This window comes from Triticum urartu, chromosome 1, assembly GCF_003073215.2.
Source record: "Triticum urartu cultivar G1812 chromosome 1, Tu2.1, whole genome shotgun sequence".
Lineage (NCBI taxonomy): Eukaryota > Viridiplantae > Streptophyta > Magnoliopsida > Poales > Poaceae > Triticum > Triticum urartu.
This window is the reverse complement of record NC_053022.1, coordinates 563,568,924-563,590,272: the sequence shown is the minus strand read 5'-3', so window position 1 is coordinate 563,590,272 and position 21,349 is coordinate 563,568,924. Positions and strand designations below refer to the sequence as shown.

Sequence of the window (21,349 nt, the reverse complement as noted above, 5' to 3'; positions counted from 1 at the left end):
TGTAACTCCCGGATACCGTAGGAGTGCTTTGGGTATACCAAACGTCACAACGTAACTGGGTGACTATAAAGGTAGACTACGGGTATCTCCGAAAGTGTCTGTTGGGTTGACATGGATCAAGACTGGGATTTGTCACTCCGTATGACGGAGAGGTATCACTGGGCCCACTCGGTAATGCATCATCATAATGAGCTCAAAGTGACCAAGTGTCTGGTCACAGGATCATGCATTACGGTACGAGTAAAGTGACTTGCCGGTAACGAGATTGAACGAGGTATTGGGATACCGACAATTGAATCTCGGGCAAGTAACATATCGATTGACAAAGGGAATTGCATACAGGGTTAATTGAATCCTCGACATCGTGGTTCATCCGATGAGATCATCGTGGAGCATGTGGGAGCCAACATGGGTATCCAGATCCCGCTGTTGGTTATTGACCGGAGAGTCGTCTCGGTCATGTCTGCTTGTCTCCCGAACCCGTAGGGTCTACACACTTAAGGTTCGGTGACGCTAGGGTTGTGAAGATATGTATATGCAGTAACCCGAATGTTGTTCGGAGTCCCGGATGAGATCCCGGACGTCACGAGGAGTTCCGGAATGGTCTGGAGGTAAAGAATTATATATAGGAAGTGCTGTTTCGGCCATCGGGACAAGTTTCGGGGTCACCGGTATTGTATCGGGACCACCGGAAGGGTCCCGGGGGTCCACCGGGTGGGGCCACCTATCCCGGGGGGCCCCATGGGCTGAAGTGGGAGGGAACCCAGCCCAAAGTGGGCTGGGGCGCCACTCCCCTAGGGCCCATGCGGCTAGGGTTGAGGGGAAACCCTAAAGGGGGCGCCCCCTTGCTTGGGGGGCAAGCCCCCCACCCTTGGCCGCCGCCCCCCCTAGGAGATTCCATCTCCTAGGGCCGGCGCCCCCCTAGCACCCCTATATATAGTGGGGGAGAGGAGGGACTTGATACACCAGCCCCTGGCGCCTCCCTCTCTCCCCGTTACGTCTCTCTCTTGTAGTATAGGCGAAGCCCTGCTACTGTGACGCCCTGCATCCACCACCACGCCGTCGTGCTGCTGGATCTTCATCAACCTCTCCTTCCCCCTTGTTGGATCAAGAAGGAGGAGACGTCTCCCGTCCCGTACGTGTGTTGAACGCGGAGGTGCCGTCTGTTCGGCGCTTGGTCATCGGTGATTTGGATCACGTCGTGTTCGACTACATCATCACCGTTCTTTGAACGCTTCCGCACGCGATCTACAAAGGTATGTAGATGCATCCGATGTCTCGTTGCTAGATGAACTCCTAGATGGATCTTGGTGAAACGAGTAGGAAATTTTTTGTTTTCTGCAACGTTCCCCAACTGATCCACATCGATAACTTACTCTTCATGTTATAGGTGCTAAGTTGTAGTATTTCATTGCAGAACTGCATTGGGGCAATTGATGGGACACATGTTCCTATAACAATTTCAGGAGAAAAAGGCGCACCATTCAGAAATAGGAAAGGGACCCTAAGCCATAATGTTATGGTCGTGTGTGACTTCGACCTGAACTTCACCTTCATTTCTTGTGGCTGGGAGGGATCTGCTACTGATGCTAAAGTTCTCCGGTCAGCACTTAACAGTGGGTTTCATGTACCTCCGAGCAAGTTTTATCTGGTTGATGGTGGTTATGTCAACACACCTTACTTCTTGGCACCGTACCGTGGTGTTCGGTACCATCTGAAGGAGTTTGCACGCGGTCGTTGTCGACCCCAAAATCACAGGGAGCTATTCAATCTCCGCCATGCCATGTTATGAAATCACGTCGAACATGGATTAGGAATCTTGAAGAAGCGGTTCCCAATCCTAAAAGTGGGCATGCATCATCGAATAGAGAACCAAGTCAAGCTACTAGCAGCGGCGACAATCTTACATAACATAATCTGATCTGAAAAAGGAGATGAGCGTTGGTTAGATAACCAACCAAACAATATACCTATCATGAATTTTGTTGATCTTCCTGACGGTGATATTCCTCAAAATCATCAAATCAACCATGAAGGTGACAACCTTAGAGATGCCATTGCTCATCAAATGTGGGCTGATTATCAACATGCATAACTTGTCATTTGTAGTGTAGTAGTAATAAGTATAGTGTAGAAGTTTATGTTTTTTTTTCTGTTGTTCATGTCATAAATATTGTTCAGAAGTCACTATGATGACTGCTCGAGGGTCACCAAGGTTGAGCCTCCTTAAAAAGCTGTCGAAAGGGATAGAGCATCACCTCCTACAAGCAGTGTGACAAAGAGGAGGAGAGGGTCTCCCAAAGGTAATAAACTAGCCATGACTTTATTTCTCTTGTCGGGACTTTATTTGCTTAAAACCAAAATAGTTAAGATAGAAAAAGGTACATTAACATACAATGTGGAAATGCAGAAGATAGAGCACAATGGAATGCAAGCCTTGAGAAAGATCTTGTGGACTTGCTTCATGAGCATGATACTCCTGAACATAAGGGTCAAAATGGATGGAGCTCAGAAGCATGGAATACGATAGTGAAGAAATTCCACCAAAAGAATCCTTATGCTAGGTACGAGAAGAAGAAAATCCAAGAAAAGGAAAAAGAGTTGAAAAAAGAATACAAGATGATCAAAGAGATAAGGAAGCAAAGCGGCGTTTCATGGGACGACCGACAATGCAGGATTCTAGCGGATCCACCACTTTGGAAAAACATCATCATAGTAAGAATGTCATTGTTATTCCCTAAAAGTTTCATTACTTGTTGCATGCTCTAATATCATTTTCTTGTCAACTATGTAGTCACACCCTAAAGCTGGAAAGTTCAAGACAAAAGCCTTCCCTCTTTTTGAAGCTTTGGGAGAATTGCATGATGGTTAGTTATCAACTTCATTCATATACTCATTTCATTGTTTTATGTTTGTTTACTCTTCTAGTTTGAAATCTTATATTTGATTGTCACTTTAACTTGTAGGCCAAATTGCAGAAGGGACATATAACTTCACCTCTATCGAGTCATCACATTGCTCAACCCAATCAGATCTCGAGAATCTTGGAGGAGCTGGCAAGAATCAAGGAGAAACATCAGCTGATGGTGAGAATCTTGGAGGAGAAAGGGTGCAGATCGATGAAGATGTTGAGGAGGTTTACGTGCAAGAAAACATTGCTGTGGAGCCCCGGCAAACTCAACCAAATTTGGCTACTGCACCCTCAAGAAATGGAGAAGAGAAAGAACCAAAGAGAAGGAGGGGGCGAATGGTGATGTGGCTGCAATGATGGAGAAGTACTTGGAAATAAGGACGAAGCAGGTGGAGGATGAGAGGAATAAGCCAAGGGTCGTGGATGAGTACTCTATCAAAAACTGCATTGATCTGCTGAAAACAATGGAGATCACACTTGAAGAAGAAGTCAAGGCTTTCCGAGTCTTCAAGATCCTCGAGAACCGAGAGATTTTTATGAGTGCCAGACCGGAGACTGCTCTTATGTGGCTGAGAGCTGAAATGGAATAACTCAAGTACTCCTCTTTTCAATTAGTGCATGTTACTAAACTCCTTGCTAGCCATTTAGTCCATGTTGCTGCTGCTGCTGCTGCTGCTGTAAAGACATTATTTTCTGCTGAAATGGATAGTTGTTTTAAATATATTTATGAAGTTCTTTTGCAAACTATTAGACTGACTGGTTATAGGAATACTTTGCTTGAATAATACAACCTTTTTTCAAATGATTGCTTGATGTATCGACACAGGTTGACAAGTGCTTGTGTTGTAGCTAGGCTAGGCTGATTTTCTTGTGGTTGTAGTAATTGTCTATTTCCAAACTGCTATGATGCCTTGTCCCTAGAAAATAAAAAGGGATGCTTTTAACATAGATAAGAGGATAGAGATTGATTTACCTACTGTTTATGTATGTTTTTCTCATTGTTTCCATTCCTGGAAATAAAACTGCCAAGTATTTCACTCTCAAACTAATTTTGGGTTTGAATGGTTTCAAAAAGCAGGAGTTCTACATAAGAATGCTCCAGAAGAAGAGCGAAGGTGCCGCGACTTGGATCTATTTGTGTGTGCTTTTCAGTGGAAGGCTTCATATCTATTCGCTGGGTTTTGTCCATGTGATATTTGTAGAGAAACTAAACACTATTTCTGAAACGACTGACTGTAGCGTGGAAGAATTTGGGAGGAACTGATAATTAAGCTCTTGTGGTCTATTCAACATATTATATATTATGTATGCTCCAAATTGCTATTATTTTTGTTAGTATTTGTGCCCTGTTCAAATCTTAGAATTGTTGTTATTGTTGGGATAATAAGTGTTTTAAACTGTCAGTGTTATTGTCACTTCAATCTGCATCTGTGTCATTACTGCATGAGAATTGTTGTTATCTATATGTACCACTTCATCTATGTCAATACTGTTGTCCCTGTGGTCCAATGCCCTTGGGGACTAACCGAATGCATGAGAGTGACGTGGATTGCATACTGGCAGGGATTTGGTCCCCAAATGGTTTTGGTGTCAAGCGGGGATCACCCAATCCTCTAGAGGATTAAATCCACTAGAGGATTAATTCTGCTACAACCGAACAAGGCCTAAGGAGGACTTTCATCGAACTATCGGTCGGCAATTTTTTTCCGACCAACTGTTGGTGGCTAATTGGGCCGATCAGTCGCTCACGCGGGAAGGTGAAAATTGTTGGCGCTGAAATGAGCCCAGCCCACGAAACAAAGCCACCTCCCCTTTTCCCCTTCTTCCCCCAAATCCCTCAGATCTGGAATCCAGTTTCTACATCCGTCGCCGCCGCCCATGGTCGGGCTCTCTCTCCGCCGCACGCGCTGCTCCCCGCAGCCGGCCAGGTGCTCTCCAGCCGATGAGACCGCCGCAGCCTCTCTCCCCCCACCGGCCTGTCCACCGCCGACCCCACTCCACACAGCCGCCGGTGGAACCCTACTCCATACTGCCGCCGCCTCCACTGGCAGGAGCTTTCTCCGCTGCCCCCTCCGTCTGCAGGTATTCTCCCCTCCTATCTGTTTGCCCTTCCCTTCACCGCCGCTCACCGCACTGCCCTACACGCACATATGGTCTTGCCGTTGCCGTCCAAACCCTACCGGCGGTTGCCCTTTTTGTCCGTGCCCAAGCTTATCTATCTCCTGGAGGTGCCGCCGGCAAGAAGGTAATGCTCCAAGATGCCTCTTCCAAGATGACGGTGGGTCTTTAGCACCTCTGGTGTTTTTTCGGAGTGAGACAACGATTTCTCTTCTGAAGAATTGTTTTTTCCTTTCACATGTGCATGCTTATGTTATTTGCGGATGTTGAAAGCTAATTTACACGTACTATGTGCTTTGAGAAGAGAACTGCGTAATTGTTATGCATGAGCACACCTTCTGCATAGTGGTCAATTTGGTTGACCTTGATTGTCAAAAGAAATTTGCTTAGTGGATTGTCATAAGTAACTTGTGTAGTGCTGAAACTTGGAACATAGAACTTAGCTATAAATCTTAACTATGATGGTACTTTGGGGAAAATTGCACATTGTTACTGATTTTAATGACTTATTTATTGCTCTGAACCTTGGTTTGTCACCATAGTTTAGACTCTTGAGTGTTGTTCTGGCTTTGAAAAGTGGGATCCTAGAGAGGCTAGTCTGTGCAATATATGAAAATGCTAATGATGCCCTGTGAGAAGTTGAGATCATGTACAAGAACAATAATTATGTGTGTAGCAATGATACATTCGGAGGCAAAGCAAGACTTGAGATTCTGGTTCAGTTTCACCTCTTGCCTCTGCACATAAATTAAGATACAAATTGAGCACAGCACCTTTAGTTCCTAGTTGTCATCATAAAAGTACTGAACCTGACATCTACAAAATATATTCCTTGCATAATCTCTTGCTTTTTCTTGATGAGCACTAACCAGGAATACCACTGACCAGCGGGATTCGAACGATGTGTGGATTTCCAAAAAGGTATTTTCTTATAGTGATATATACCGTTTGATATTGATTTCATGAATTCCTGCTAACTTTGTTGTTTTCTATGAAGTTCAGCTCCCGCAACACCTATTTCGTTTCCTGTGATCCACTTGTGAGGCATAGAAAGGGTTCAATTTTATATAGTTTATGAGATGAAAGGGGAAGGGACTGTTAGTTAAGAACAATTGTATATTAAATGACAGTTAAACATTTGGATTTAAGCAATAGATCAACAGAGCATTTTTCTGCAGTTTAATAACGCTATAAGATAAAGATTCTTCTAAATGGTTGAAATTAATTTTTACTTGAATGATGTGCTAAAATCAACCTCTATACACCCAGGCACCATTTTTCTACAGAATATATATGATGCTTGCTCCGTGAATGACTATCTTGTTGCACGCATGTCTCCGAATAAAATGCAAGGGGTTAGAAACACATGCAGCACTTCGTAAATGGTTCCTTATTCCTGATCTTTTTATTGCGCACAGATCTTACAACTTTTTGGTGCACTACTATTAGAGGTCTGACCTACAGAAGTCTCCACGGTAAATAAAGTCTGCCGCCTACCTCGCAGCCTGCTCCTTTCATAGGAATCATTGTGTTGTCTTCATACTTAACAGGTTTTGTGCTAGCCGTGAAATGTTTTTGGCCACATAACTTATTCAACTAGGTACCTCCGCTGCTCTGTGACCACGAGAAGCTCCATGCCTTGGTGAGGTCGGTCCCTATTTTTAGGACTAGGTGGTGTGCTATGATTCCCGCTTCCTACTGATTTGTCCACTTTTTCTGTCCTACTCTCTTTTGATTTAATCCCCTGAATCTCTAATCTTTGTTTGTGCAGATTCTCTCTTACCTATGCCTACAAGGTGTTTGATGAAAATCCAAGCAAGCTGCAAAGAATATTCATCTATGTAATATCTAAGTTCTGTTGTCTCTGCTTAATAACTTTTGTCTGAAATTTAGTTGCATTCAATGATTACTTCCTCTCATGCCAATGCGGCAATATCTCTCATCTGAATTCTCATTTGTCTTTGCCAGTTACATAGTGCCTTACGCGCTACCTAGATATTGGAGTAGCATATTATCTGCGAAAATGCTTTTCTTTTTTACAGTCATTTGTATGCCACATCTGGTAGCATTGGTCCTTTCTAAAGGCCAATATGAAAGGGCAACTTATATATGTCAAATCGCATGGGTACTTTACTTGGTACTTTCAGGTTTTGATATTACTCTATCACTAGAATTTCCTTTCGAACATTGCAATTAGCTTTTATCATAGCATTGTAAGTATTGAGAAATTTGTTCATCATACCTCCTAGGTAAACTGGAAGTATTGTACTAGTCAGCAGGAACCGTGTTCCAATTGCATCCTGGGGATTTTCATCCTTGTTCTAGCTTCATTTAATAATGTTTGATGTTGCAGATATAGAATAATGTTTACGCTTACCTCACCATATACCAATTTGGTTGTTTACTAATGTTGCATCTGTAACATGTCCTATTTTTCCATAGTTTGTTTGTTATGGGAAATTGGTGATGATCTGGTAAGGAAAGAAATCTTCAAGTCTCGGGTTTTTCTACAACCATTCCCCCATGGTGGTAACCTCTCCCAGCGAATCATAATGTAAACTGACTCGGATCAGGTGTAAATTTATTCTTTTTTCTGCTGTAAAAAAAAACTTTCCACTGAGTACACTAAAGTGCAGCATCCAATAAACAGACTTAATGATATTCTATTTGAATAATTAATATATCATGTTCTTGGACTTCTGTCATGAGTGCCCTATAGATGTGCACCATGCCATAAGTACAAGCAGCATGCGTACGTGCATGGAGTCATTTAACGCGAGGAATAGGAGAGAAAAAAGCAGGTCCGCAATGAAAAGCGGCATGGCAAGGCATGCGTGTACTTCTAGTGGTTACCTATACTTGAATGGAGTGCCTTCTTGTGTAGGTGTTTCGGTACTAGCTTACCTTGTGAAGTAATAATTTTCGTCAATGCTATGCTTTATACAAGTTTTATGCTGCCATTGTCTTATTTTGCAGGAAAGGCATGCAAGAGGGCAAGGAACCATGAAGCTGGTGGTCCGGGATCCTTTGTTTAATGGTGACTGAATCGTTGGAGATGCATTTTACCATCATTTTGTAAACCCGCATTGTGTTTGAGACAATGAACCATATGTTTTCTCTTTAATTAGTTACATTAGTTTATGGGAAAATTTTGATGGTCGTTATGTTAATAATGAATGAACTATTTATATGTGAAATTAGTTAATATTTGTTTTTATTGTCTGGTTATGGTTCATTATTGTTGGAGGAGTTGCATGTTATTGTTATGAAATAACTTGATTGATATTCTGTTGGTAATGCAAATGTATGCTATGGGAGGGCTATTGGATGTTGGTCGGCAAAACAAACATTGTGTGACAATCAGTTGTCGCAGTTAATGCTAGGGCCAACGAAAAGTTGGACGGGAAAACAAACCCCGTTGGATAGTCGGATGGGAAAACAAACATCGCTGGACAATCGGTTGGGAAAGCCACATGGTATACCCCATCAGATAGTCGGTCGGGAATACAAACCCCATCGAACAGTCGGTCGGGAAAGGCTTCTTGAATGCCCAACAGACTGTTGGTCGGGAAAGGCCCATTGCAGGCCCAATAGAATGTTGGTCGGGAAAGTTACCCTGTTGCCGACAAGCAGTCGGTCGGAAAAGAAATGTCGGTCGGGAAAGGCTTTTCCCGTCTGGACTTTCCCCAACAGACACTTTCAGTCGGCAATAGTCTTTCCCAACTGACAATCTGTCGGTGGAAGCCGTTTTCCCGACTAACCTAGCTGTCAGGGATGTAGTGTTGTGGTGTAGTGGGCACACTATTGGTGGCGATTGCAGCGGATGCAAATAATCAGCTTCTTCCTATTGCATATTCACTGGTCGAGAGCGAGAACAAAGATAGCCGGTTGTGGTTCCTGAGCTGCATGAAGATGGGTATCGTGAAAGAGCATGAAGGTATTTGCATCATCTCTGATCGCAACACTGGATTATTAAGCGCTCTTGACATAATTGAGGCATCGGAACAAGAGTGGGGCTGGCCCGATCTAGAGGGAAGGTGGTGCATGAGGCATTTGGCAGCAAACTTTTACTCCAAATTCAAAAACAAGGATTGGTTCAAGTTATTCAAGAGGATGTGCATGCAAAAAACTGAAGCCAAAATGAATGCGATCTAGGTAGGTATCAATGGTGAGATCGACCGCGCAGCCTTGCCGCAGAGAGAAGACCGGAGGGGTCGTAGGACACCCATAAATTTGAGCCAGTGGATCCGCGAGAATTTCCCTCATTTGGACAAGTGGGCGCAGGCTCACGACACCGGGGCTCGGTATGGAATAATGACCAGCAACATGTCAGAGGTGTACAATGGTGTTCTTAAAGGGGTGCGAGCACTGCCTATCACAACCCTAATTGAAGAAACTTGGAACAAGACCCTATCATACTTTGCAGACAGGGTCACCGTCGCCAAAGCACAAGTTGAATTGAACAAGCCATGGTCCGAGAAGATGCAAAGACATCTGGACGAGAAAGCAAAGAAGTCCCAAAGTCATGGCTACAGGAAAGTGGACGCACTTAGAAATAAGTGGGAGGTCAATGTGTGAGCCAAGTACGTTAAGGGTCACCACAGAGGGTCAAAAAAGCAAGATGTCACCCTCGGCTCAACGTCCTGTGAGTGCACTTGTAACAAGCCCAAGCTTGAGGGCTACCCTTGCAGTCATGTTCTCCGGGCGGCTGCTGATCAAAAAATTAGTGTCGAGCCATACGTATCGCCATACTTCAACATGTATAATCTGTACAACACTTGGAACGGTGAGTTCTGGGCTTGGGGCATTGATATGAACTACAAAATGTCGTGGCCAGATGGGCTAAAATGGGTTCCGAACGCCGACTTGATGAGAACCGCAAAGGTACGACGCAGTCTAGGCGTCATCGCAATGACATTGACCATAGCCAGATGGGAGAACCAAGGCGATGCCGCGTTTGCAGGTGTCCTGGACATTCTCGCAGAGAATGCGCGTATCGAGCCAACACCGCCGCATGATGTTGATATATCTATACTCGTTATGTGTACTTATATTAAATTTAAATTGAATCTCTTTGTATTATTGTACTCGTGATGTTCACTTTAGATAATTAATGTAAATTGTATCTCTTTATATTTTAAGTTAATTTCCATTTGCATTTGTATTTGTGTCTTCCTCATAATTTATATGTGTATGTTTGTGTGCAGGTTATGGCTGAAGTGCCAATGCTTTGGCAGGGGGCCCATGACGCCGGCCACCGTTGCCACCTATTTTTGAACCCAAATACTAAGCATGATTATCGTTCTTTCAGACTTCGAACCATAAAGCAAACATGGCCAATACACAATTCTTTCCTTTCTCACCTTGTCGCTCATGGACTACAAGGTTTTGCATTTCTCACATCATGCAACGACCAATTACGTTCGCACCCATCCCTTTTGACATCCCTCGTTGACCGGTGGAGACTTGAAACCCACACCTTTCACTTTTGTTTTGGGGAGCTTGCACCTACACTGAAAGATATTTCTATGATCACTGCTCTACCAATTAGAGGTGAGCCGTTAGTCTCTCCATGAGTGTCTCCATCTTGGGCATTAGATATAGCAACCCGTCTTGGGATGGAAATGCCAGAATCACAACGTTCTAGTGGCCCTCGGGGCATCCCACTCGTCTGGCTTCGTGATAACTTTCGTATTATATCTAGCTTCGCTAATGAGGGGACGAGAAAAAGACATCTGTTTGCGTATTTTTTGTGGCTCCTCGGGACTATGTTTCCAAATTCACACGGGGACGTAGTTCTCCCTGGTCTCATCTACATTGCAGAGAATATGGTAGATGAACCTTTACCCGAGCAGCCAAAATACAGCTTCGGTTCTGCCATGCTATCTCATACATATAGAGGCTTGTGTGATGCCACACAAAAAATCTCTTTCGCACAAAAAGCTCCATTACTTTGTGTCGCCTACGAGTTTCTACAGTTGTGGTCCTGGGAATACCTCCCTGTAGAACGACCTCGTTTAGTAAACCCCGTACACCCATACAGCTTTAGCGAGGGCAGCAGTGCAACTATGGCCACCAGGTGAACAAAGGCACGGAAACATTGGTCTCCAGATATTGCGAAAATTGTTACCCTATGTACCACCAGCAGTTTGAGATACTTGATGAGGCAGAAGTCATATGGAACCCGTGGACTCAAGAGCAGATACAAATGGTCTTTGATGCTTGACCCATCACAGCAGGCATCTTGAGCGATAGTGCATTCTGGCTGACTCGCTGCAACTTATTGTTCCTATGGTGTGTTGAGCCTTACAATCCAGAGCGTGTAATGAGACAGTTCGGTCTCTATCAAGAGATTCCACCACCTTTTCCAAGACGTATCGATAAGGAAACCCATAAGTAAGATTCCACCTCCCTAAATAGTTAGTGTCTTTTTTTAATTTACTAAACTCACACTTTGTTACATAATTTGCAGGCTAACCAATATGGGCAGGGGTTGGAGTTTATACGATTGGAGGGAACACAACATTCAATGGGTACACAAGTGGGATAATAAAGCGCTAGCAGATATAGTGCATCAACTTAGGTATATTTTATTTACATTATTTTATTACGATGATCATACGATGCGTGAAGATGCTTTGCTTTCATCACAATGCTTTATCTAATTATTTAATTTTGCAGACTGTATGATGGAAGTACAGATCAAGCGTAGAAGCAGTGGTACTGCATCAACACACGTACTAGCCTGGCCAGTCAGCCAGCTACTATACCAGCACATCTCACATAGGAGGAGCAGGCACAGAGACGTATTGAGCTGCATGCAGCTTACTGTCGTGACCAGATGGTAATCACTGGTAACTTTTTTAGGTCCATCATTTCATAATCATTTGAACCAAATAACATCCAAATATTGTTCAGCTTGAAAGTTGCAATGAAGTAGGGCAGATGGTTACGGAAAGCATGCCGGCCCAGGGCCTAGCTCACAAGTCATTCCAGAAACGTTTTCAAGAATACATGGCAACAATGTTCAGATGCGGTAGAGGCGACGACGTTGTCACTGGAGCGTACAACATGCCGGTAGCGAGGTCAGCCAGACCAGGTGCGGCGCCGTCGTCCAGACTGAGCGAGGCGCGTACGAGCCATGGGCAGTAGGGGAGGGTCCGAGTACTAGAACGACATTGCCACGACATGACTCATCTCTGCCACTGCATCGCTCTTCTTCGGTGCAGCTCCGTCAGGGACAAACATCTTAGGACCATGGCACGGGCTTGGATTCGATGCCCGAGCAGACTCTTTCCCCTAACCCATATGCGTACACATGATATTGATGCATACACCCAAGGTGAGGGATCTCAGTCGTATCTCTCCATGCGAGGGATCTCCATGCCCGAGGAGACTCGTGTACCAGATTTAAATCAGTACCACGTACAATGCCCAGACAGTACAGGCGAGGGATCTGATCAGGTAGTCATGTTTACATTTTAATGCATTTACAATGATATCATGTATTATCCTCTAACAGTTTGTTTACAATGTTTCTATATGCAGAACATACCTGATGTTAATTGGGACGATGAGAACACCCAACGTGGCCTCAACACAGGCCTCCGGGGAGCATCACATGATCATGGCGACACGGTTACATCATTAGTTACAGAGTTCTTCGGAGGGGACGTTATTGGCCCATCTTTTATCCCTGTGGAGTCACAACCATACGCCTACAACTACGCTTCAGGTTTGCAACAAGGATTCCTGACTCCACCACCTATGCAGGAGTCGCAGACACATGAAGCCGAATTAGAGTACGGCCGCGGTCTTCGTGTAACTCGGCCACCTAATCGCTTGTTGCTTTCCGGTCGTAAGCAAAGGCCAGGAGGTCGTCGTAAACAAGGGTGATTCATTGTATCTACATATGTCAGTATCAGACTTTTCGATTTGAACATCTATGTATGCTGAAATAAAAATGCACTAGTCAGGAACAATTTTTCCCGTCTATATCTCCCGACATACTATCCCGCTTCACTCTTTGGCTTATGCTAGGACGAAATGATTTTTTTTTAAAATTTTGGTTGATGAATACTGTGCAACCATTGCCCATCTTATACATTGAAAAATATATTTTCACACAACCCTTTTCCCTCAATATTTTCCCGCCAACGCTTTCCCTTCATATATTCCTGCCCCCCGTTTCCCGCCACCCCCATCCTGCCACCCCCTTCCCGCCAACCCTTTCCCGCCATACCGCAATCGTTATTTCCCGCCATTTTCTCCTCTCTACCTATAAAACCCCCTTCAGACGGAGCTGGATAAGCATTCGAGTCTAGTGTAGTAGAGATGTCCCATTATCCTTTCAATCGTAGTTTTCACCCTGAGATGAGCAGGACTCTTCTGAGGCTAGCTACCGATTTCAGGATGGACAATAGGATAGTTCCATGGGACGAACTCACCGGTAGTGACACCATAATGAATGATTTAGCTCACGAATTACGTAGCTCTGGGTGGCCTGAAAGGACCTGTGAGGAGGTACGTAAAGAACTTCTTAGGTTGCATGCAAGGTGGAAGAAGGTAGTGGAGCCGAAGAGTGAAACTTTCAGAAGGACTGCAGAAAAGCATCCATTTTATGGACTGAGGAGAGCGAGGACGAAGATGATATCTTCATGCCGCCGCTTCCGGGTTCTGCATCGTCAAAGGGCAAGAGTTCTACATCGTCCAAGGGCAAGAGTACTGCATCCTCGAAGGGCAAGAGTTCTGCATCGTTCAAGGGTAAGAGTTCTACATCCTCGAAGGGCAAGAGTTCTGCATCGACGGAGGATGACCATGATGCCTTCATGTAGTTTTTAAGCTGTATTCCAGTTCTACCATTTAATTCTGATGTACTTGCATTATTAGTTTGTACTCTTTTATTGTAGGGCATTGAAAGTGCGTTATATCGACTAGAGGGGGGTGAATAGGCGATTTTTATGAAAGTCTTCAAAACGTGGGAGTTATGAAGACAAACAGCGAAGATTATGCCTATTACTATGCAGCGGAAGTTAGATTACACTAGGCCAGCCATAGTCAAGTATTCAATAAAGTGAAAGCGCAATGACAAACAGCTGAAGTGTAATAAGGATCAGGTGGGAAGAAGTTATGAAGCAAAACAGATCATACATTCACGTTGTGAAGACAAAAGATAGAGCAAGCATGCAATGGCTTCAAATGAGTAACAGTAAGGGAAAAGGAAGTGAAGATGAAACCCGTGACTCGTTGAAGACAATGATGTGTTGGACCAGTTCCAGTTGCTGTGACAACCGTACGTCTGGTTGGAGCTGCTAGGTATTTAAACCTTAGGACACACAGTCCCGGACACCCAGTCCTGAACACGCAGCTCAGGACACCAAGTCCTCACCGTATTCTCCTTGAGCTATGGTCACATAGTCCTCGCCCAATCACTCTGGTAAGTCTTCAAGGTAGACTCCCAAACCTTCACAGACTTCGTTCACTGGCAATCCACAATGTCTCTTGGATGCTCTGAACGCGACGCCTAACCGTCTGGAGGATTCACAGTCCTCAAGTGTAATAAGTCTTCAGATCACACAGACAAGAAGACTTAAGTGATGCCCAATGTTCTCTGGCTCTGGGTGGTTAGGGCTTTTCTCCTCACTAGGAATTTTCTCTCAAAGGCTTCGAGGAGGGTTGCTCTCAAACGACAAAATCCGTGCACTGAAATCTGAGCAGCCAACCGTTTATGGTTGTAGGGGGTGGGCTATTTATAGCCACTTGGCAACCCGACCTGATTTGTCCGAAATGACCCTGGGTCACTAAGGAACTGACACATGTCGCAACGGTCAGATTTCAAACTCTAATGGCAAATTTACTTGGGCTACAAGCAAAGCTGACTTGTCCGGCTCTGGACAAGATTCTCTCTCATTGTCTTCACTCGAAGACATAGGTTTTTGGTTTAGGCATCACTTCAGTCATTCTGACTGGTTCTCCTGGACCCCACTTAACAGTACGGTGGTTCCTATGACTCAACACACAAGAAAAAGAACTACGAAAGATCTAAGTCTTCGAGCTCCATAGGCTTCATAACGTGTCTTCTTTTGTCATAGTCTTCAAAGTGAATATCTTCATATACCACCTTTGACTTCAATGTCTTCATACATTTTTGGGGGTCATCTCTGGTAGAAAAACCGAATCAATGAGGGACTTCTACCTGTGTTATCCTGCAATTCTCACGAACACATTAGTCCCTCAACTAGGTTTGTCGTCAATACTCCAAAACCAACTAGGGGTGGCACTAGATGCACTTACAATCTCCCCCTTTTTGGTGATTGATGACAAACTAGTTGAAGTTTTCAACGGGGAATATAGTCTGTGAAATTGTAAAGGGTGAGGAATTGTCTTCATAAGTTGCAAGGGCTCCCCCTGAAGATGTGCATATAAGTTAATTTGCTTTTGGAATGCAAATGCACATGGCAGGTGGTACTTTAGGAAATCCACTTCAGCTTATGATGACAATCCCCGCTTGAAGACTATCAACCCATATGCTTCTCCCCCTTTTGTCAGCAGGGATCAAAAAGGTTTGAAGACATAGAGTGTCTACTCGTTCCCAGGAGCGGCAGGGTCGTTGGAGGTGTTTGGCGGTGCAGAGGAGCTTGGAGGTGCTGAAGCAGGTGGCGGTGATGTAGCATCGTCTTCTTCATCGATGATTTTGGCAGTGACTGTGGCAACAGATGAAGAAAACTCAGAGTCTTCAAGTGATGGTGTGTTGCGCATCACAGCCCTTTTAGGAGGTGTGGTGTCAAACTTGAATCGTTCTGTGAAGCCATCCTCTTCAAGTTCAGCGTCAGTACAGATCATTGAGAGCCCTTTCCAGGTACGACGACAGGTTTCATGAGTGACGAAGGCATTCTTGGTGGCAAGATTTCGAAGACGATTAACATCCACCAAGAGGCTTTTCATCTGACGCTGTAGCTAGTCGTGATGCCTATCTTGTTTTTGATGAAGGGCCACAAGAAGCTCTCGGTCAGTGAGAACACGAGTGCGCTTCTTGGGTCTTGAAGCAGTTGCGCTATCAGTGGCTTCAGTTGAAGCAGGGTGTGGCACACGTGTAGTGCCAGCCAAAGGATACACCCTGGAGATGGCTTCAACACCTTCATCATTCTGAGTGAAGCTCTGGTGTTCTGCATTCTGAAGACTCAACGGTTGCTTGGCAGGCTCTGGATATATGGCTTCAGCAGAGGTATCCACATCTGGCAAGAAGATCCTATGGTTTCGGGCTGAGGGCTGATACGAGATCGCAGAGTGCAGTTTGATCAGCCTCATCACCCAAGGAGCATAGAACTTCAAACCAAATAAGTCTGAGCCTGACGCTGCAAGTTGGCGTATGAAGAAATCCTGTGCGTTGAAGCATTTGCCATGAAGGATGCAGAATATCATAGTCTTCATTGCACCCTCAATCTTTGCATTTGGAGAGTGCCCCTTAATGGGCCAGAGAGTCCGCCGGATGATGTGATATATGGTCCTGGGTAGGTACTCAAGGTCTTCAACGAAGAACTCAGTTGGATAGGGTGCATCATGGGGCAATGGCTTCATCATTGAGAGCATCTGACTCATATTGGGTTCAGTCCACTGGAATATGCTCTCAATAGCTTCAGCAGAGGTATCCACATCTGGCAAGAAGATCCGATGGTTTCGGGCTGAGGGCTGATACGAGATTGCAGAGTGCAGTTTGATCAGCCTCATCACCCAAGGAGCATAGAACTTCAAACCAAATAAGTCTGAGCCTGACGCTGCAAGTTGACGTATGAAGAAATCCTGTGCGTTGAAGCATTTGCCATGAAGGATGCAGAATATCATAGTCTTCATTGCACCCTCAATCTTTGCATTTGGAGAGTGCCCCTTAATGGGCCAGAGAGTCCGCCGGATGATGTGATATATGGTCCTGGGTAGGTACTCAAGGTCTTCAACGAAGAACTCAGTTGGATAGGGTGCATCATGGGGCAATGGCTTCATCATTGAGAGCATCTGACTCATATTGGGTTCAGTCCACTGGAATATGCTCTCAATAGCTTCAGCATGTAGTTGACAGCCTTCCTCGAAGAATTCGCCAGGAGTGGGCAGGCCGGTGAGCTCAATGATATCAAATGCATTGGCTTCATGATGGACATTGCCGGTCATCCACTCCAGGGCCCATGTCTTCGGATCTCTGTTGTATCCTTTAATATGGAGGGTGGCATAGAACTGAAGCAGAAGCTCTTCATTCCAGTGCTCTTCACCAGTTATAAACGGCAGCAGACCCACTTGCTTGAAGCAATCCAGCGCTTCCTCTAAGCAGGGAAGACCAGCAATGGCTTCAACATCAAGGCGCTTGTGAGGGAAGATGCGACCTTGGTTGTATAGGATGCATGAATAGTAGCCACGCTGAGGATAGCTCCAGAACCTATCTGATGAAATCCTTTCCCTTGAATAGGGGTTCTTGGAGCTGTTGAAAAATGTATTGTCTGCCTTGAAGCTATTGATGTCAAATGAGCCAGGTGCTGATGCAGGACCTGGGAACCTTGGCAGCCTTGGGACTGGCTTCTGGACATGAGGCCTGTGCTCAACATGGTAATCAAATTGTGGACCTGCAGCAGACTCAGGAACAGAAGTGTCTGGTTCAGTGGCTTCGCTGTCTGCTGAAGCTTTTGGTGGGGAGGGCTCCACATTTGCTTCAGTATTTGTTGTGGCAGCCTCAACATTTTCCTCCTCCGCTTGACTAGCTGGAGGGTCAGTCACAAGCACGTTCTCCTAGAGAACTGCTTCTTGATGGAGCATTGGAGTGGGCTCTTGTGGTGTTTCTTCTTCGGCTGATGCAGCCGGAATGTCTTCAGCTTGGACTTGAGGCCTTGGACCTTTGCGAAGCCTGCGGAACGCATACGACGCTTGTGGGGTTGGAGTGGGTTGGGCCTCAAAGTCTTCTTCCTCTTGAGGGCGATCCGCCCATGACGCATCTTGTGCAATAGGCGTCAGAAGACGACCAATGCTGATGAGTTCGCTTTGTTCACACTGAGGAAGGGCTGCATCATCTTGCACATTGTCCTGATGACCAATGTCTTCAGCAGCAATTGGGTCGGCTGCTGGTATGTCTTCAGCTTCAGGAGCCTCTATGGAAGCAGGCTCATGAACTGTCAATTGGCGTTCTGCATTGGGGTGAACCATTGAGATAGGTTCAACTATCAAGGGCTCTGTGGGAGCAGCCCGAGATTTCTTGATCTTGCGCTTCTTCTTGCTGGGGGCAGTAGGAGAGGCTTCAAAGCTTTTCCTTTTCCTTGCTTCAGCCTCAGCAGTTCTTGTCTTCTTAAGCTCTGAAGCTGTTGACCGGCTCTTTGGCTTCGAGCCAGTCGTTGCAGTTGGGAAGACAATTGGAACCGCTTCTTGCCTAGGTGCCTCTTGTTCAGCCATAGCAGGCTTCTTCTTCTTCTTAGCGGCCATCTTGGGGTCGATGCCAGGACGCCCAAGTGCCTTGCGCTTCTCGGCCTCATTGTAGGCTTGCACACATCGTTCTGCCAGAGACTTCATCCGCTCACGTGAGCCCTGAGCTTCTGCACGCTTCTTCAGAAAATTTTCTTTGAGCTCATGCAGCATGGCCTTGAAGCTCTTCACTTCTTGCACGCTGAGCTTGGCCATATGCTTCTTGAACTGTGCCTTTTCATGATCAATTTTCTGCTTCAGTTCAACTATGCGTTGTGCAATAGCAAGTTCTGAAGCAATAGCGCCTTGGAAAGCGACGCTGAGGCCAACGGGCAGCTGCAGATCTTCGAAGCTTATGTCAGGTGAGGCAAACCATTCATCGATGAAATTGTGGATGATGGCGACATCAAAAAGAGGCAAATTGTTGAAGATTTCAGCTTCTTCTTTGCTCTTGATGAGCTGCTCTAGAGCGTCATCTCCAAGATCTTCATCACTTGACAGATCTATTGCTTCGCTGCGCAGGATGGCAGCAGCTGTGAGCTCTTTGCCGGTGTGTGGCTGAGGCACTTTGGCCTTCTGGGGCTTGGAGACGCGGGATACGTCTTCAGACTGCACACTGTCTTCAGGAGGTGCAGTTGCCAATGGCTTCGCCCTTGAGACTTTTGAGGAAGGGGCCGGCTTTGAAGCTTTTGGCTTCTTTGATTGATTTGGCTTCGGTACAGCAGGAGCTTCATCAGACTCAGAGTCAGCTGGAGGGTCATTCACGACAGTCCCTTGGACTAGGATGTGGGTGATGAGGCCTTCAAGGTTGGCAAACGGACCGATGATATTGGGTTCGGCGTCGCGTGTGCCATCTGCCCTTGGTGCGGAGGGACCAGGGTTGAAGTCTAACCCAAATTTCTTCTTGTTCAGCTTCGCTGATTGTTGAGCAAACTGGAAGTTGCGCTTGAACAGATTGTCGTCACGACACCAGAGTAGTGACGACGGATGTGCATCATCAGGCTGTGGTCCTCGGACCATGCATGGGTAGAAGCCTTGAGCAATGGCTTCATCTCTGGTCCTGGGTATGAGATTCTTGAAACGGATGTCCCCCCATGGTCTCCTGATGGCACTTTTCTCAGCATACTCCTGGGTGACGAAGCGGTATTTGAACCATTGTTCTGCCCAATAGCGTCGAATCCATTGGATTCAAGTCTTGCGCTGCCCATAGTTCTCTTCAGGATCTGTTTTATACATTTCTGCCAGGTCTTCAGGCAGATCTTTGGAAGTTCCTTCACGTCTCTGTCTGCCCCCCTTCCTTGCTGCTGCTTCTGAAGCCATAAACTTTAACTTGAAAGACTTGAAAACTTTCAAAGGCTTCAAAGGCTTTCTTTTGCTGGACCAACAGGAACTGGCTTCAGGAGAGTTTATGTGATGCTGTAGGAATTCTGCAAATGAATGCAGACTATGAGAACCGAAGGATTCTCCCACGGACATGTACCTGTGACAGCATTAAGGTGCGAGGGAAGGGGAAGAGGTCATATGCATTCTCAGAAGGTTTTGAAGATTAATCAGTTTAGAAGACATTGACCTCATCGTGCGAAGACATTCACTCATAGATAACAAGTTGGTTCCAGATTTGTACGAACCCACAGATCAGTACAAGTGAGGAATCTAACTACTTCATGAAGCACAAGTGAATATACTAGGCATGTTATGAGATGCAGATTGAGAGATCTAACTTGTGTGAAGATAAACTTCTTATGGTAGAAAGTGATAGAACCATGAGATCAAAAGGGGCTGTAAAAAGAAGTTTTATTTACCACACTTGGAACTGCTAGACGGAAGTGGGAGTTGATGCCGAGCAGTTCAATCCTCCGTGCCCTAACTTGGCGACGGAAGACACCTACGGCGACGGCGGAGAGGACGATGTCCGCGATCGGCGTGAAGACGGCGTCGGAGAAGTTGCGGCAGCGAAGCGCTTCGTCGCCGGCGTCGTCGAGTGCTAGCGGTGGCGCTAGGGTTCGTGCGAGGGTGGAAGAAGGAGATAATGACCGCGGTAAGTGTGAATTTATAGGCTCAGGGGCGGCACTGTGCTTTTACACAGGTGCCCCTGGCGATTCGCATCTGAGGAACGCGTGGCCAGTTTGCAGAAGTTTTGGGTTTGTTCCACGTCCCACGCACGCCTGGATTGTCGGGCGGTCGTTCCTGCTTCTCCGGATTTTATGTGGAGGAATGAGCATTGAAAACGGACTTTATGGTTGTCTCTTTATCTTCTGCTGACAAGGACGCAGTGAAGACATTCGACAGTTTCAATAGAATGCATATGACTTGGAGAGATAGAATTTGAGATAGAAAGCATAGAGAGATTAGGGTCCGATCACATTCACTTAGTTCAAAAGATTCAACCAAGAAGACATAGCTATAAGTGAATGCTGTAGAGGACAGAACACTAGTATGTATATATATCTATATTAATCAACGTAGTGAAGATAATCATGAAGACATGTTGAGTTCGAAGCCAAACCAAATGTGAAGACTGCAAGGTAACGCCATGAGTGAAACACTTCAAAATGGAACGTTTGGTGGTGGCGTTACCCACCGTATAGGAAGTATTAGACCCAGACACGGCGCACAATTATCGTGGCGCTCCGAAGTCAAATTCCACATTAATGTATTCACACTTAGAATGTATGTCTTCATTGATTGAAGATATACTTTACTTCGTGTGTTGCACATCTAAGTCATCAATATGCATAAGGTTAGGATGTGTGCCTGATCACAGGACATTTGAGGATTCCAGGATATTTAGCTCACACCGTAACTTGCAAAATCTCTTCTCATCCAAGGGCTTGGTGAAGATATCTGCCAATTGCTCTTCAGTGTTGACATGTATGATATCAATGT

General features: G+C 45.4%; 1 long non-coding RNA gene and 1 pseudogene across 4 annotated transcripts; both read left to right on the top strand.

Moving 5' to 3' along the window:
• The first annotated feature begins 2,192 nt into the window (after positions 1-2,192).
• Positions 2,193-3,331, top strand: LOC125539602 (annotated as a pseudogene).
• A 1,338-nt stretch (positions 3,332-4,669) lies between these two features.
• Positions 4,670-8,264, top strand: LOC125530767. Of its 4 annotated transcripts, none has more exons than XR_007292995.1 (3): positions 4,718-5,156; positions 5,902-6,676; positions 6,801-8,264. It is a non-coding gene; the product is annotated as an uncharacterized LOC125530767 (long non-coding RNA). The 4 variants fall into 4 exon arrangements; XR_007292994.1 differs by having other exon boundaries at positions 4,722-5,950; positions 6,448-6,676; XR_007292992.1 differs by having other exon boundaries at positions 4,670-6,676.
• Positions 8,265-21,349: the final 13,085 nt, after the last annotated feature.